Source organism: Eptesicus fuscus, chromosome 15 (assembly GCF_027574615.1).
Source record: "Eptesicus fuscus isolate TK198812 chromosome 15, DD_ASM_mEF_20220401, whole genome shotgun sequence".
Taxonomy (NCBI): Eukaryota; Metazoa; Chordata; class Mammalia; order Chiroptera; family Vespertilionidae; genus Eptesicus; species Eptesicus fuscus.
The window spans coordinates 35721198-35737757 of NC_072487.1; positions in this window are offsets into that span (position 1 = coordinate 35721198).

The following is a 16560-nucleotide window of genomic DNA, read 5'->3' on the forward strand; positions in this document are numbered from 1 at the left end:
ATATTATTGATCTGTTAATCCATTTGACTGCAACCATAGACCAGGTTGGTAACATTTCCTATGTGGATGCATTCACTCACTGGCTCACTTCCTTTCCTTCCCAGCCACTGGGGAATGTCCATATTAGGTTTGCTTCTTTGGGATACTAATTGGGTGTTGCTACATTTACAGGTGCTGCCTGAGGGCAGCTAAAACTAGCAATCTGAAGATCATTCAAACCTCGGACCCTCGGTCTGGACCCAGTAGTATTTTCAATTACATGTAAAATAGTTTCATTCCTCTAACCCCCAAACTGTGTACCTTCTCAGCAGGAAGCAGCTAGAGCAGGCATCACCCCTTCTCTCTCAAGATTGAGGAATGAGCCAAAGAAAGGAAGGAATTAAAACTAAAACTGAGGGACCTCATCTCTCTCTCTCTCTCTCTCTCGCTCTCTCTCTCTCTCCCCCGACCCCCTTTCTCTCTCCCTCAGAGACCAGCCTTGCCCCAGATAATCAGCCACCCCCAAGGCAGCAGAAGACAGTAGCCCCGACCTGACTGATGGTCACACAGTTTGGACCTCTGGCAGGTGAAAGATCACATCCCGACCTGTTATGTTTTAGCTCCTGAGCCCTAAGGTGAAAGGACCCTCTGACTACGTTCCCATGAGACCAAGAGAGGGACACTGGGGAAAACCCTCAGAGCTGTCCTCAAGACCTGAAGAAATGATTTATTACCCTTCCCTCACCTCTGACCGACCAATCAGCTCCCAGCACAACCCTGAACCCCTAACCCGTGGTATCTTGTGATTTTGCCCTATATCATCTCTAACCTACACACCATCAGGGTGTCGGTTTGTTTAGAGTACAAGCTCCTGGTCTCCATATTGGCCAATTTAATATTAAACTAATTTTTTTATTTCTAAACTGCAAACTCCCTCCTGTGCATTTCTTTGGGCCAGTGTGTGCAGGCAGGCAGACCCGAGGGAAAACATTCGGGTTCTGGGAACAAAGCCACCAGATTTAAGAACTGATCCATTCATCTTACTCTACTTTCCACTTTCCACACTAATAATTTCTTCTTTTGGAAAGAAAATATTTACTCAAAAAGAACATTTCCCTTTAGGATTATTGTGACATTGTACACCCACACCACCAAATATCCAAATGTGCTAACAATCTGAAACAAATGGGGGAGGGGGGAACCCTTCTGACATGAAATTATTTCACACTCTAAGGAAATAAGCGCTCTTCTGGTGGATGTAATACAATAGAACAGTGTTTTTAAATTGCGTGTCAGGACTTGTTCATTAGTGCTGAAATCAGTTGAGTGGACCCACAACCACATCTATAACAATAAAAGCGTAATATGCTAATTAGACCAGATGACCTTCCAGACAAAGCCGGGGCTTCCAGGGAAGCCCGGGTCCCGGGTGCCTGCTGGCAGCCGGAGAGAAGCCCAGGTCCTGGGTGCCAGAGGGAAGCCAGTGCCGGCAGCCGGGGGAAGGAAGGTCTACTCTTGCACGAATTTCGTGCATTGGGCCTCTAGTAGGATAGAAAATATCAGAGTATATTACATATAATGAAGGACATGTATTTTTAAAACTTTTGTTTCAGTGATTTGTGCATGCGTGTATGTGCACGTGTATTTGTTTGCATACACTTATCTATATTGCTAGGACATGGTGTAAATTGTATTCTCACTAGGGATCATGAAGTCTAACCGTGTCCAAAACAGAGACTAAGCCACTTCTTTAAAATAAGGTGTCCCTGTTAATTAATACAGAATTGATCTCCAATTACAAAATTTACCAAAAGTCAGAAACAGAAATGATTACAGTGTTCAGAATGATGGCGAATCATTTTCTTTATGAAATAAACCATTGCTGTGTTTTTCACATTAACCAGTCCACATGGAGTAGACGAGGAGGAGGCTGTAGAGGAAACTTAGTGGGCAGAGATGGCTTTTACCACCACCACACTTTAAAAACCTCCCACGATCGCTTTGCATATATCAAAATAATATATTTCTATTCCCCCAAAAATTATATTTCATTAAAAAGTTGCCTTAAATGTAAATCCATATAAAGTCTCCCATATTATGAGGTGTTCTCTCAATTACTTTTGCTGAATGCCAAAAAGTAAAAACCCTATTATCTCCAAGATACCTGAAATTAAAATCAAGCAATTCATTGACACTGGATGTGATAGCAACTAATTTTAAAGAAAGAAACTATGTCAAAACATATTATCTGATAAGACTGAAGATTTCATGAAAAGGGGATGTCTGTTTCAAAGGTTACTTGAGCCCTAACCGGTTTGGCTCAGTGGATAGAGCGTCGGCCTGCAGACTCAAGGGTCCCAGGTTCGATTCCAGTCAAAGGCATGTACCTTGGTTGCGGGCACATCCCCAGTAGTGGATGTGCAGGAGGCAGCTGATTGATGTTTCTCTCTCATGGATGTTTCTAACTCTCTCTCCCTTTCCCTTCCTCTCTGTAAAAAATCAATAAAAAATATATATTTTTAAAAAGGTTACTTGAGAACTATTTGGAGAAGATAGCCTAAAACAAATTCAATCAGTTTTAGATAGGGATGCTTATGGAGGTCACATGATTGAAATAGGATAGATGGAGGAAGGGAGGAAGGAAGGAAGGAAGGAAGGAAGGAAGGAAGGAAGGAAGGAAGGAAGGGAAGAAAGGAAGGCAGGCAGGCAGGCAGGCCAAGATTTCAACACCAGCTTAAGTAAACATTCTTTGCCAATTGCTTGCATTGTATGTACTTATAAAAGTCACACAGAACTACTGGATTGTAAAGATCATGAATAAATACCTATAAGAAGAAGAAAAAACCCGAAATGTTTTTATGTTATGTGAATGGGCACACAGTGCTTGGAACAAAGTTTGTAGTAGCAGCATCATACAGAAATTCAAGAAGAAAAATATTTCAAATGTTAGATAGAAACAAATATGCCAAAAGTAGCCTAATAATGAAAAGACTCTTAAGTCAAAGAAGTATGTGAAACATTTGAATAAATGATTTCATAAAATGTGAAAGTAGAAGGATGCCATATTTCTAAATTAATTTTATATAATGTGACTTTCAATATATGCAAGTAAATTAATAAATGTAAGTAGACATTTCGCTCTTTACCTCCTGAAAATGTATCTATTCTAGTTGGTATAAAACCTTTTTAAAAGCCTTCTCCTGGGAAAATTGGGGACCACTTTATAATCGAGGGTATTTTATACATGTGCATACATGGTCATCTGCATCCCAGATTACTGAGGATTGTCGATAGTTGGTTTGAGTGAACTGAACTGTAGGTCGCTGTTGCAATACATTACAATTCCCAAATTAAAATACCAATAACTGCTATCAAGCCAATTCTCGTCCATTAAAAAATTCGTTCTGCTCTCTCTGTGCCATGTGAAACAGAGGCTGGTGCTGCCCTGCCTCATGTCCCCTCAACCCACTTCTGAATACAATTGATGGACAGCTCCCCTACACACCAACAGCTCCCCGCCCCCAGCCCACTCTGCCTCTCTGCTGAACTGCCCGGAGGCTTTCTCTGATGCCCCTGGAACTAGCTTGGCCTTATGGCAGCCTTCAAGTGCTGGGAATTTCTGCCGCCATTGTTAAGTGGTGGATAAGCATCCCAGGTTGCCCACAACTTGGTGCACAATCATAAGTTCATTCTACACAAGACCAGCAGAACGGAGCCTCATTTGCCCACAATGGTAATCTGCTCATTAGCCTACCTCTTTTTAAAATATCTATATAATAAAAGCCTAAGCAACTGTTATGGTGAAATGACCAGAACAACCGGTTGCTATGATGCGCACTGACTACCAGAGGGCAGACGCTCAATACAGGAGCTGCCCCTGGTGGTCAGTGCGCTCCCATAGGGGGAGTGCTGCTCAGCCAGAAGCCAAGTTCATGGCCTGCAAGCGCAGCAGCAGTGGCAGGAGCCTCTCCTGCCTCCCTGGCAGCGCTAAGGAGCAGCCATCTGAGTAGTAAGGAGCAGCGAGCAGGCAGGCGGTAAGGAGCGAGGAGTCCCAGACTGTGAGAGGGATGTCCAACTGCCAGCTTAGGCCCATCCCACGAGGACTGAGAGAGGTCACAGGCCGGGCTGAGGCCCCCCATCCCAGTGCACAAATTTTGTGCACTGGGCCTCTAATATATATTTCTGAGAGAAAGGGAGAGTGAGAGAGAGATAGAAATATCAATGATGAGAAAGTATCATTGATAAGCTGCCTCCTACACACCCCCTACTGGTGATCGAGCCCACAACTCAGGCAAGTGCCCTGACTGGGAATTGAACTGTGACCTCCTTGTTCATAGGTCGATGCTCAACCACTGAGCCACGTCAACTGGGCAAGTCTGCCTCTCATTGGCTTTCTTTCCTTCAAAAATTTGTCTAATTTTTCCACCTTCTTGCTTATGCTTCTTAGGACCACCTCCCAAATACCAGTAAACTACTTGTCTCAGGCCCTGCATGCATTATTTATTTCATCATCCTGTGGCTATTTTGTGTTCTCTTTGAAAAACAACTGTCTGTAGAAATCAAAGTAAAAGAGCTTTACACACATTCTTTACACCAGAATTACTTAGATCTTTGGAAATGTCTCATGCATTCCTTTCAGTAAGTGTTCGGTGATCCCATACTAATGCAAAAAGCCTTTCTGTTGTAGGGTATACCCAGATGAACAAAAAACAGTGCCTCAGAATGGGACTCCTTAGAATGGGACAGGAGACATGGAGGAAGAAAAGAAGCCCTATAACTGAAGGAGATGCAGACAGCAGAAGAGTGTGTGGCACTTCCAGCTGACTGGTATTTCATCACCACCCAGACAGAGCCACTCTTCAAGCTTTCTAATCTAAATGTCTGATTGAGGAGAGCATCATTTTATAAATGCAGCACTGACTCACGCCCAGCACACACAGGTCAGCCCCAAAATGGCACATGGTGATACAGCTTTGTGGGCCACTGATTCAGAACCAAAAGGCAAAGCATCTCATTGCAGGGTCCCTCAGTGACCGCTCCATCTGTCAGGTGCCATAGGACATGGCCAGGTGAAGCAAGGAACCACTGAGGCTCTTCTGCTGTGCTTCGATCATGCCAAGCACATTCCCACCTGAGGCCCTTGGCTCTTGATAGTCTGTCTAGAAGGCCCTTCCCCCAGTTATCCGCATGGCTCACTCCTTCAGACCTTCCGGCTCTCTGCTCCAGGCCTTCCCTGATCACCCCATGTAAAGTAGCATCACCTCCTATGATGTCACATTCTATTGCCTTCCCTGCTTTATTCTTCAGAGCACTTACCACCACCTGACATATTATATATTTGCTTAATTATTTTCAAATTTCCTCCCACTAAGAGGTGGGCAACAGTAGGGACTTACCCTCCCTCGCATGCCCCCTGCACCTTGCTGCATCCCTCACACCTAAAAGGGTATCTGGCCCAGAGAAGTTGAGTGAACATTTGTTGGAAGAATGAGTAAATGATTTCATCATTAGACCCTCAAAATCATCACTCACCATAGCTGAAGTTCCTAAAACTCGTCTGGAATCACGACACAGCCCCTAACTCAAGGGTCTAAAGTGTACACAATTGTTTTGTGAGAAAAAATGGTTTTGGTAAAACTACAACAGATGTAGTGGGTATAAAAAAATAAAATCATGTAATCCTATCATAGACTTGTGTAGGCCATGGGATGCAATTCATTTAATGTCCACAGTGTAAATAAGAAATCCTGAAATTTTAGATCTTAGATACTATACCTACCTTACTAAAAAAATGAATTTATTTATGTATTCATGTGACAAATATTTACTGATGGATATGTTGTTGGGTGAGGCATTTTATTTGATTTTTCTTTTGAAAAATCTGACTTTATACTTCACTGTAAAGCTATATCCTGCTGTTATAAATAGGGAAAGCTCATCTTTTAAAACACACGTATGCTTTTTTCAATTATTTTACCATAAGCTTTATTTATTTAGGTCAGCAACTCCTGAGAGAGAATAGTCACAGGGAATGCTCCACAGCTAGAGTCTTTTATTCAGCTAATTTTAAAGATAAATATTTTTCTTTTCATTAAATTTAAGGGGAGGAACCACAAATGTAGTGAACAACATTTAATGCTCACTATCACAAAAATTACATAAGAAGGAGTCAAACTCTAATTACACAGGGTTCCACTACAAACTCGTGCTCTCCAAGTGCAGGAGGTCCTCATCGTTGGGTGATAATCTTTTATTCACCCTTAACTGACTCTCTGCTGCATTTCCACAGTCTTTGTGATTCTCCTCATCTGCCCACTTTTCTTTTGACATTATACTTAGCATATTTTGGCCAAATTCCTTTAGTTCCACCTCAAAAATCCCATGCTTCTGTCTCAAGAGTCTCCTTTGCCTTTATCCACTGTGCTTCTCCCATCTTCTTGAAGATTCCAGTTCATCAGTTGAGCTTCTCCCTTACATTTTCAATCTCTCTTCCCTTCAATAGATTCTTCTCCTCTACTTTTAACGTAGACTCAAGTCTTCCTCTGCTAAAAACGCTCCTTTCCCTGTATATGCCATTGCTTTGACACATCAAACTCTCCTTCCCCGACTCCATTGAACTAATTTAAAAAGAAGTCTGTCGTCACTGTTGTCCATCTGCATCACCTCTCACGGCCTGGCTGCCACTCCCACCTACCTCAAAGATAACTGGGGAAAGCCAGGGGTCAGAGCCAATGGTTTTTCCTTTGTTGCAACCTCACCCCCACTGTCTGAGTGATGAATGATGGCACTACCGGTGGGAGTGGGGTTCTTGGTGTCCATTTCCAGAGGACCCCACAGAAGGATGAGGTACTGTAGACGGTTTTATTCCTGTGGAATTATGCGCCTGCATTTCCAAGGTCCCATTTCCCCTTGCTCCGCCAAGAAAGAAGTATCACTGGGCCTTCGATAGCTAGAATAAAAGCTAGTGTCCAGAGTTTCCGTCCCAGTTTGGAGCGGTGTCCAGTCCAGCATCAGGCTAGCACAGTCTGTGCTCCCCACTGCAGCCCACCAGTCCCTCGCATGTCGGTCCGCAGGGCCACGTGGCTATGGAGGAAACATCGGAAAATGCAAGGAAGCAGGAACAAAAGGGCCCCATGAGCCAAGAGTCAAGTGGAACAAGCGTTCGAACGCCTTTGTTTAGGGGATTACATATTCCCAAATTGTCATGCACTTGCAGTGGCTCCACCTACTCTCGCCAATGAGCTCTGTTCCCAGATTTGACTGACAGGCACCTTGCCTAGTCACCCCAACCTCACTGTGCTTGCATATATCTTCCCTTTGTTGGACCCCTTCCTCCGGTGATCTTAGGGGAATGGGCCAGTGGTTCCCTGAGGAGTGCAAAATTGCAGCTTCCTGGTGAAGCTGCCCAAATGACATGCCTATAATGCTGGCCTTCCTTTTGCTCCTATCAGTAGCTCCCCTCACTTTTCCTAGCTTCCAGGACAACATACTGCGCCCACCATTTTTTCCCAGCTGCCCCTTGTTTAATATTGTTCTCCTCTTCTTCTCTTCCCCTCTAACGTACAGACATCCCCCCAAGGACCCCACCTTTACCCTTTGCTTCTTCTCACTCCATTTCCTTTACTGGCCATTCCTGAGACATCAAAATTGCTCTTAAGTGATGACTTACTAACCTCTCTTTGTAACTCTAACCTCTCTCCAAAGACCAACACCTGTATTCTAGTCCCTTCCCTTGGACAAACCTGTCATGCCTAAAATGAAATTTATTTTTTCCTCCCTTTCTCACCCTCCTTTGAACCTGCTGACAGTGACCCAATCATGCTCTCAGCTGAGCCTGACAATGACCTTTGACTTCCCTGCTAAGTGCTCAGAGTATTCCTGCACCCTGTCTCTTGAGTCTGTCTGTCTCTTTCTCTTTACTCCCACTGCCTCACTTCCTCTTATCCCTAGTTGACTGCAGTCTATCTGGTCTCGCTATTTCCAGTCTTTTCCCATTTCATTACACCCAACACAATGCTATAAGATCATCACTCTAAAGCACAGATCTGATCCTGTCAACCCTCCTCCTCCTCCTCATAAACCTCCCATGGCTCCCTGGTACTTACTGAATAAAATCTGCATGCAGGTTGCTCCACAATCTTGAAAGAACCTCTCTTTCTCACCTCATTACCTCTCTCACTACATCTCTTGATATTTCCTGTGCTCAGCCAAAGCACACCATTCTTTGTTCTCTGTGAGGCACACACCTTTCCACCACTAGGCCTGTGCTACAGGTTCCTCCCCAAGTATGCCCCTCCTTCCCTGCCACCCCAAATGCCACTTGTATAAATCCAGCTCAGCTTCTATCTCTTCCACGTAACCTTCCCTGATTCTTCCATTTGAAGTAATTGGCGTATCTTGTGAACTCCCACAGCACTGCAGAAATATGGCTTCTTAGGCATTTTCCAACATTTTTATAGATAGTTATATGCAACATGCCCTGTCTCCCCTTCCAGACCATGAATTTCCTCTGAGCAGGATCTAAGTTTCCTTATTCTTCAAATCTCCAGCTCTCCCAACATCTCCCAAACCCTTTCCAAAGGTACACAGTGCCTGAGATGTAGTAGGCAATTCACAAATATTTGTAAGTTCATGATGGTAACCCAAAGGGTTAACTATGGATTTTTAGGCTTGAAATTACCTCAAGTTTAACAACAATCTCTTTCCCCTTATAGAATACAAGTCCCATCTCCCCCACAGTTTATTCCTTTTGGCCCCACAGGACAGTTTTCTAATGTCTTTTATTTCCATGTCTTCTGAAGAACAAACTTCTTTAAGAGATGCAATAATGAAAAAGAAAAGCATTGATGTTGCTGTAGGTGAAGAGAACACATCCGTCTAAAACAAATGGCTGGCTGCAGGCTACAGCAGAAGGTACCACTGTGTCCTAGACTGACTTACAGGATCCAGGCTGCCGCAATAACCTCACCAGTCCACCCTTTAGAAAAGCCAGGCATTGCATTTGACAATCATCACATTTGCATTAGAAAGGAAATCACTAATTCCTGAGTCATCGGTTATGCTGTTGTATAATTCTTCTTTTTCTATCCAGTTTATTTACCTTGGCAATGTCTAATATTCTTAAGCTTTCTTGTCCGACATTTACATCGCTGGATTTTACATGCAAATATAAACACAATAACTTAAAAAAAAAAAAAGCCAACCTCTTAGAATGCCTTTTAAATTCCTTAAGTACTTTTCTCAGAAAGAAATTGGCAGAACAAATAAGAAAGTGAAGAACTAAGATTCAAAATTCATTTTTATAAATCTATCCTTAAATCCTGGAGGAGCTCCAACAACCTCACATTAAAATTTTAGAAGGTTTGACTTGAAGGACAGAGGGAAGTTTAATGTTCACAGTTTCAAGAGCACCTGGTCTATCGATCACCATTAATAAAGAGAAGATAACTGGGAAGAAAAAAACACATGTGGGTAGACCTAGTCTTATTATTTTCAAGGTAACAATGATATCATGTAACTTTTGCTAAAATGAAACAAATTTTTTTTTCCAAAGAAAAAGAAAGAAACCTCTGATACCAATGTGCTGGGTATTTATCTGTGTGGCTCTGAGTGCTACCAAGAGGACCCGGGCAGGCAGTTTGGATTCTGGCAGCAATGCGGTGGAATTTCCGATGGTAGAGTTCAAATATGTGCTACACAGGTTCATTTAGTCACACCGCATTTTAATACGGAAGTGCCAATATATTAAATTAGAGGTGCATTCATTCCCACAAACACCAAGGAGACCTCCAGGCCCTGGGAAGTCCAACGGCAGTGGGCACACATATGAAAATGCTCTCTCCCTCCCCATCTCCCAACCCCACGCACGCCTATCTTTATTACGCGGAGACAGTCAAACAGCTACAGGATCTAGATTCAGTTCTTGGTCCTGGTTCCCACTGAGTGACTTATTGCTGGCCTGCCATTTGCCAAATTCCCTATCCACAGGCTACAGGGATGGGAAAGCAGGGTCTCCCCCATCACCTTGGGTCTTGGGGGAATTTCAGTTCCCGAATGGTATGTGGCACCACCTGGCCATTGTGAAAGCTGGGAGAGTGGGTGTCTCGAGCAATAGAAATAAAGTATCCCTTTTCCTGAGGAAAACGCCCTGCCGAGGTGACGATGACCGACGGGGCACCAAACCTTGCTCAGTACGATCTTCTTCTTCTTTTTAAACACCTCCACCCTGACCAAATCTCTCTACACAAACCTCCAGAGCTCATTCTACAAGAACCAACAGAAAGACCACCCATGCTTCATTAGACATTAGGTTTCCAGCGTTTACATGTGGAGCGGGAAGGTCTAGCTGACATTGAAAGTTGTGGGGATTGCGAGAGGACTGTGGCCATTCAAGACCCTTCTCCCCCAGCTCAGACACAAGATAAACAATAGAAACTGCAGAGTCAGGGCGGCAGGGAGACGCTGATGGAGCAGGGGCCGAGGAGAGAAGTGTCACCGGATGGAGGCTCCCTTCAACAGCAGGGACACCTGCAAGCCCAGGAGGGGTAACCAAGCTCCCGTTTCCCTGCCCTGCGCCCCAAGCCACACGCGCACTTCCACATCCCCGTGTGGAGAGGCCAGAGGAAAGGCAAGTGAGAATCCTTGCACCCGGCCATCCGCACGCCGCCGGAGCGGAACGGAGACCGCGCTCAGAGTTGCAGGGTCAGAGGAACAGACGCCGTCCCACGGCCCGCGGCGGTGACGGCGACTCAGGGCTCCCGCAGACCGCGAGGCTCGGAGCGCAGTTTGCGGAGCGTGGATGCAACCACACGAGTACGCACACGCTCACACGGGATTCTACAAACCCGCCCCTGCCCTACGGGCTCGCTCCGCACTCACACAGCCGGTGCATCCTGCCCCCTTCATCCTCGCCAGCACACACGCTGGCTCCCGGAGAGTCAGCGGAGAGGTGAGGGATCCTGGCAGGGATGCCTGGAATGCCATCCCCCGGCACCTTCGGTGCCCCCTCCCCAATCCCTCTGGCTGTACCTTTTACACACACACACACACACACACACACACACACACACACACGCTCCTGCCACGTCTGTCAGCACGCCTGCCCGCTGCCCCCAGAGCCCCGCGTCTCCAGGACCCCAGGCGTTCCTACCTTCAACTCCCCCTTCCCCCGCCCCGCTGGCTCGGTGGCTAAAGGAACTGCCCCCTGGATGTCGCCGGCTGTCCCCGCTCGTGGGCACTATTGTTCCCCGCAGCCCCTCTCGCACCCGTGGGCGTCTTCGGAGAGGATTCCGGTTCCGTCGGGGGCGGCATCACGGCCGGGCACCCCCATTCGCCCACCCCTTCCCTGGCGGTGGTCCCTTGCCTGACAGCTGGGTCCGCGGGCCCGCGGGGAGCAGGCGGCGCTACTGGCCGCGCGGGTGCCCAGCCCGGGAATAAAGCTCCGCTCCGGGCGCGCCTACCTCCAGCGCCACCATCTTCTCCCGCCGCTCCTGCCGCCGCCGCCGCCGCCGGGACCGCAGCCGCCCTCGCCCAGCTCCGGCCCGGGCTCCGCCGCCGCCGCCGCGCCGGCCCCTCCGGTCCCGCGGCCCCACCCCCTTCTCCCCACCCGCCCGCCCCGCGTGACGCGCACCCGGGCGAGCCGGCCCGCCTGCTCCGGAGGGCGCGCGGGGGGAGCGCGCGCACACGCCCGGTGCTAGTAGCGCCCCTGCCTCCCACGCCCACCCGCGTGCGCGCGCGGCGCGAGCCCGAGGCCGCGCGCGGGGCGGTGTCCTCCCCCGAGCGCCGGCCCGCGGAGCCCCAGCCCCGGTGCGGGTGGGCGTGCGGGGCGCTGGTAACCTCTCGCCGCCCCCTCGCACCCCGCCTGTCGCCTGAGCTCCCCCTCCCTCCTCCAGCTCCAGGCCGGGAGCACGCGGCGGGCAATGCGGCCGCGTCCCCGAGGGGATGGACGGGGACCTCCACCCTCCTCGGCCGCAGCCTAAGGGGGGTCCCCGGTTTCTGAAGCAGCAGCTGTGGCCAACCTCTGAGCGCGGGGACAGACCGCGCTGCAGGACCACGAAGCAGGGCGGCCGCGTCGGCTCCTGCGGTGTGTTCTCAGCCCTCAGTTACTTCGAGCTTTCCCGCTCCCAGGCTCCTGAAGTACCGCCTGCACCTCCCGGCCCGGCGGCCCCAGGAGCGCCCTCAGAAAGGGGGGTTGACGTGGTCTCCGGAAGGCGCTGCAGTGCGGCGCCTCCGCCGCTAGGGGGCGAGCCTCTTGGGTTTGGGCCGGAGCAGCGCTGGTAGCGTTTTCAGCCTTGGAGGGGAACTGCCCAGTCTTGCAGGCAAAGCAGAGAGCTTCTGGATGATGATGCTGGGGGGGAAAAGCTCGACTTGATTTTTCTGCCCACTTCTCAGTTCCGGTTGATCAGAACTTAACGTGCATGTGAGCCTGGCTTAGGGCATCAGCCCTCGATGGGGTTGAGAGGGAGGGAGGGGACCTTTGCAGCAGGGACCAGGTGGCAGGTGCTGTCTGTGCCTTAATGAAAAGCAGTGCGCTGGACAGGCCACGGGAGACCCGGGTTCTGGCGCCAGCCTCCCCTGTAATTGGCGGGGTAATATGAGCTAAATCACTACCCCCCGTCGGGACACAGGTTTCTCAGTAATGATAAGTTACTAGTACATTTACACAAAGCCTTAGACTTTGCAGAGCCCTCTTCATGCACATAGTCTTAGCAAAATGAAGATGAGCCTTGATGATCCAGATCCCGTTGGAAATGGATCTTTTACCAGACCGTCTTTCCATATTACTTTAAGCACAATGCCTCCAGAAAAATCGGGGGAGTAACCTGAAGCATTCTCAAAGTCATATGTTTTAGCTTTAAAATTCGTATGAATTTTGCATTCTACTCCATAATAAGTCCTTTTTTTTCTCTAATAAGGAAAAAAACAAACAAACACAACAGCTTCCCCTTCTCCCAAAAGATCTTTTAGTAAAGTTGAACTATTCTGTTTTAGGCAGATGTATCCTGCTTCTCCTGTGACATTGCATATTCTTTTTTTTTTTTCAGTAAATATTTATTAGGCATGTATTCCAGAGACAGTCCTTGTTCTCCCAGAGCCCACAGTGCCCTGGAGGAAACAGGTATTAACCAATCAGACTAGTAATTAAGTGCGGCTATGATAAACTCTCCATTGCAAAGGTGCTAAGGGTTCCCAGGGAAACCCATCTGGACTCCGGGGTTAGGTAAGGCTTTCCAAGGAAATGCCATTTCAGGTTGCCCTGGAGAGAGAAGAGAATGTGCAGAAGCCCACCAGGTGGGGCTGAAGTCAGAGCAAGTGTGCGATGGGCGGGAGAGGTAGGCAGCAGCCGCCAGGACCTGCAGGACCTTGTGGGCCGTTTTAAGTCCGGATTTTTAATTCTTACGAGTATAAGCCTTGGAAGGTCACTGAAGGCCGTAGCAGCTGGGAGCTGGTGGGTGGTCCTGATCACATTTCAGTGTCTGCAAGGTCGGGGAGGTGGCTCTGTAAAAAACTCAGGAAGGGCAGGGTCTAGACCAGGGGTCCTCAAACTTTTTAAACAGGGGGCCAGTTCACTGTCCCTCAGACCGTTGGAGGGCCGGACTATAGTTAAAAAAAAAAAAAAACTATGAACAAATTCCTATGCACACTGCACATATCTTATTTTGAAGTAAAAAAAACAAAACGGCAAAAACACCCGCATGTGGCCCGCGGGCCGTAGTTTGAGGACGCCCAGAGAGACCGAGCCCAGGACACATCCCTGCCTGTGCTAGTTGGTGAGTGTTTAGCGTTTTCAGTTTCTACATGACCTGCTCCTTTGCTTTTTTCTTTTCTTTTAGTTCTTGCCTGTGCTTCCGTACCTATCGGTTTGGAGGGCTTTCAGAGTGTTTCTCTGTAATGGCTCCTATTCTGTTAGTTTTAATCTTCTGTGTCTTTTAACCTTGTTAGAATTTCAGGTTCCATAAGGGGAATATAGGTTCTGAGAGAGAGGCGCTTTTCTGTATATGCACTTGGAGTTATTTATCTCAGAGATCTTCCTGCATGTTTTCTACTTTTGCACTGTGCTTCCAGCGAGGCAACGTTCTTTGATGCACGAATGAAAGTTACATTATTGCTTTAATAATACCTTCCCCTCAAATCTTGCAGCATAGGAGTTTTGTGCCAATTAAAGAAAGTACGTGGAATTACTCTACAAAGTATTAAATGCCATATAAAGAAAAGTAATAATTGTTATAATAGCAGTTTAGAGACATCCAAAACGAATTAGTTACTAAATATTCATATCTGGGAAATTCCCTCCTTCCTCCTTCCCCCACCCTCCTCACAAACCCCCAGATATGCCTCTGCCTCATGAACGGTATGAATTGTTGTCTTAAAAGCTCATGTTGCTCTTAGTGCCTTGGCCCGCAGGAAACTCAAAGCCAATTTTGCAGATCATTGTAGGAAGTGGGTGGATCCATATGGCATTCATTTCTGTATCTTAGCTCTTCCTTTGACCTTGTTCTCCTATCATTAATTTTCCTGTGCCTGCTTTATTGGTATTTTTCTATTTTATTGCAGGTATTCTTATAGCCACTTCAAATATTTGTATCCAGTTACTTTTTTTTTTTTTTTAAACAAGGGTCAAACTACTTTCTGGTGTTTCAGAAGCAGTGTATAAAACACCGGCAACCTGCCAGCCATTGTAGCAGGTAACAATACCACAGGCACTGTGCCGAGCGACTTGGCTTTAAATCAAAGCCTGGTCCAGCACTGCGTGCGCATCACAAGTCTCTGTGCTTTCCAGTTAGGAGCCTCACATGACAGGCAGACTCAAGTCTGTCTCCCATGGGCCCAGAGAGAATTCCCTTCAGTGTGATCTCTGAGGTTCCAAATTCCTTCAGCCTGCCCAGCCCCGCCAAGTTTATCTCACTGGTACAAGCACTGGTGGTCACTTGGTAAGATAGCAGGGATCCATGAACTTTTATTCATTTAGTTTTATTTTTGTCAGTAAAGAACCGAAGATTCCAGGATTCACTAAATTCATTCAAACTTCACGAGAGTGTGACCATATCTTTCAGCCTTTCACATGATTCTGGACAACCCAAACTGGACTTGTCTCTTCTGATAGCAATAAGTAGTTTTCCCTGATTTCAAATCCCTTAGAGATTGCCTTCTTTCCCTCTTAGTCCTTGCATTTAAACGTGTGAGTTGTATGTAGGCCGAACACTCAACCACCTTCAGGTAATGAGGTTTTTCTTGAGGATTTCAGTTCTGCTAACATTTGGTGATCCAGCAACCTTTCTAATCTATAGAATAGACATTTTTTTTATCACAGGATTTAAAATGTATCAACAAAATAAACAATTATGAAATGTTCCTATCCTAAAATACATTTATTTTTTTATGCGGATTCTTATTTTACCAGCTTTTTCTCTAGACATAAATTCTGTCCTGGCTTCGGAGAGATCCTTTCTTTTCATTTCTATTCTCTGAACAGATCAGGCTCCCTCTTTCTCTTTTTGTTGAGTCACAGTCCCTGTGCCCTTTAATGATTCCGACCAGAATGCTGTGCCGTGCTACGTTTACCTGACACACTGGAGGCAATCTGGTGCCACATAGAGCAAATCCACCTCTGAAAGGAAACTTCCGGGTGAAGAGTGTCATGGGAACGTGTTATCTTGTTTAAACGGTTATATGCCCATCCCTGAAGCAACCTGGATGGCCAGTGGCATTGCTCCCACGCCTTGCCCTGGGTCAGGCCTCCACAACCACAGGACTGATCGAGGCGAGGTCGAGACCTAGGAACCACAAAGAGGGGTTTCAGCCTGGCTGGTATGGCTCAGTGGTTGAGCATTGACCCATGAACCAGGAGGTCATGGTTTGATTCCCAGTCAGGGTACATCCGATCAATGATTATCTCTCATCATTGATGTTTCTATCTCTCTCTACTTTTCCCTTCCTCTCTGAAGTAAATAAAAATATACTTTTTTAAAAAAGAGTGGTTCCACTACCCTGTTCATCTCAGGCTCATGATAGTGAAAAATGAGAAACTTGTACCTAAATGTACAGTAATAAGGAAATTGGCATATAGATTGCTATATCTTTACAGTGGTATATTATGCAGCCATTAAAGATATCACATCCACAGATTTTATTAACATGAAAAAAAATTAAGTTCTCATCTTAACTGAAAAAACCTGGATACCAAATTATATATAGGCAGTTGATCATAACTGTTACAAAATGCCCAGAAAAAAAATACATCAAAATGTTAGTAGTATTCCACTCAAGTAGTAGGGTTATTTTCCTCTTTCTATGTCTTAGTAGTTTATTTATTTATTTATTTATTCAATTTTTGCAATGTACATATATATGACCATACCAACTTTAAAAAATACAAATTATTTAAAATATGGCTGTACATGCCCTGACAGGTTTGGCTCAGTGGATAGAGTGTTGGCCTGCGGACTGAAGGGTCCCAGGTTCGATTCCGGTCAAGGGCATGTACCTTGGTTGCGGGCACATCCCCAGTAGGGGGTGTACAGGAGGCAGCTGATCGGTGTTTCTCTCTCATCGATGTTTCTAACTCTCTATCCCTCTCCCTTC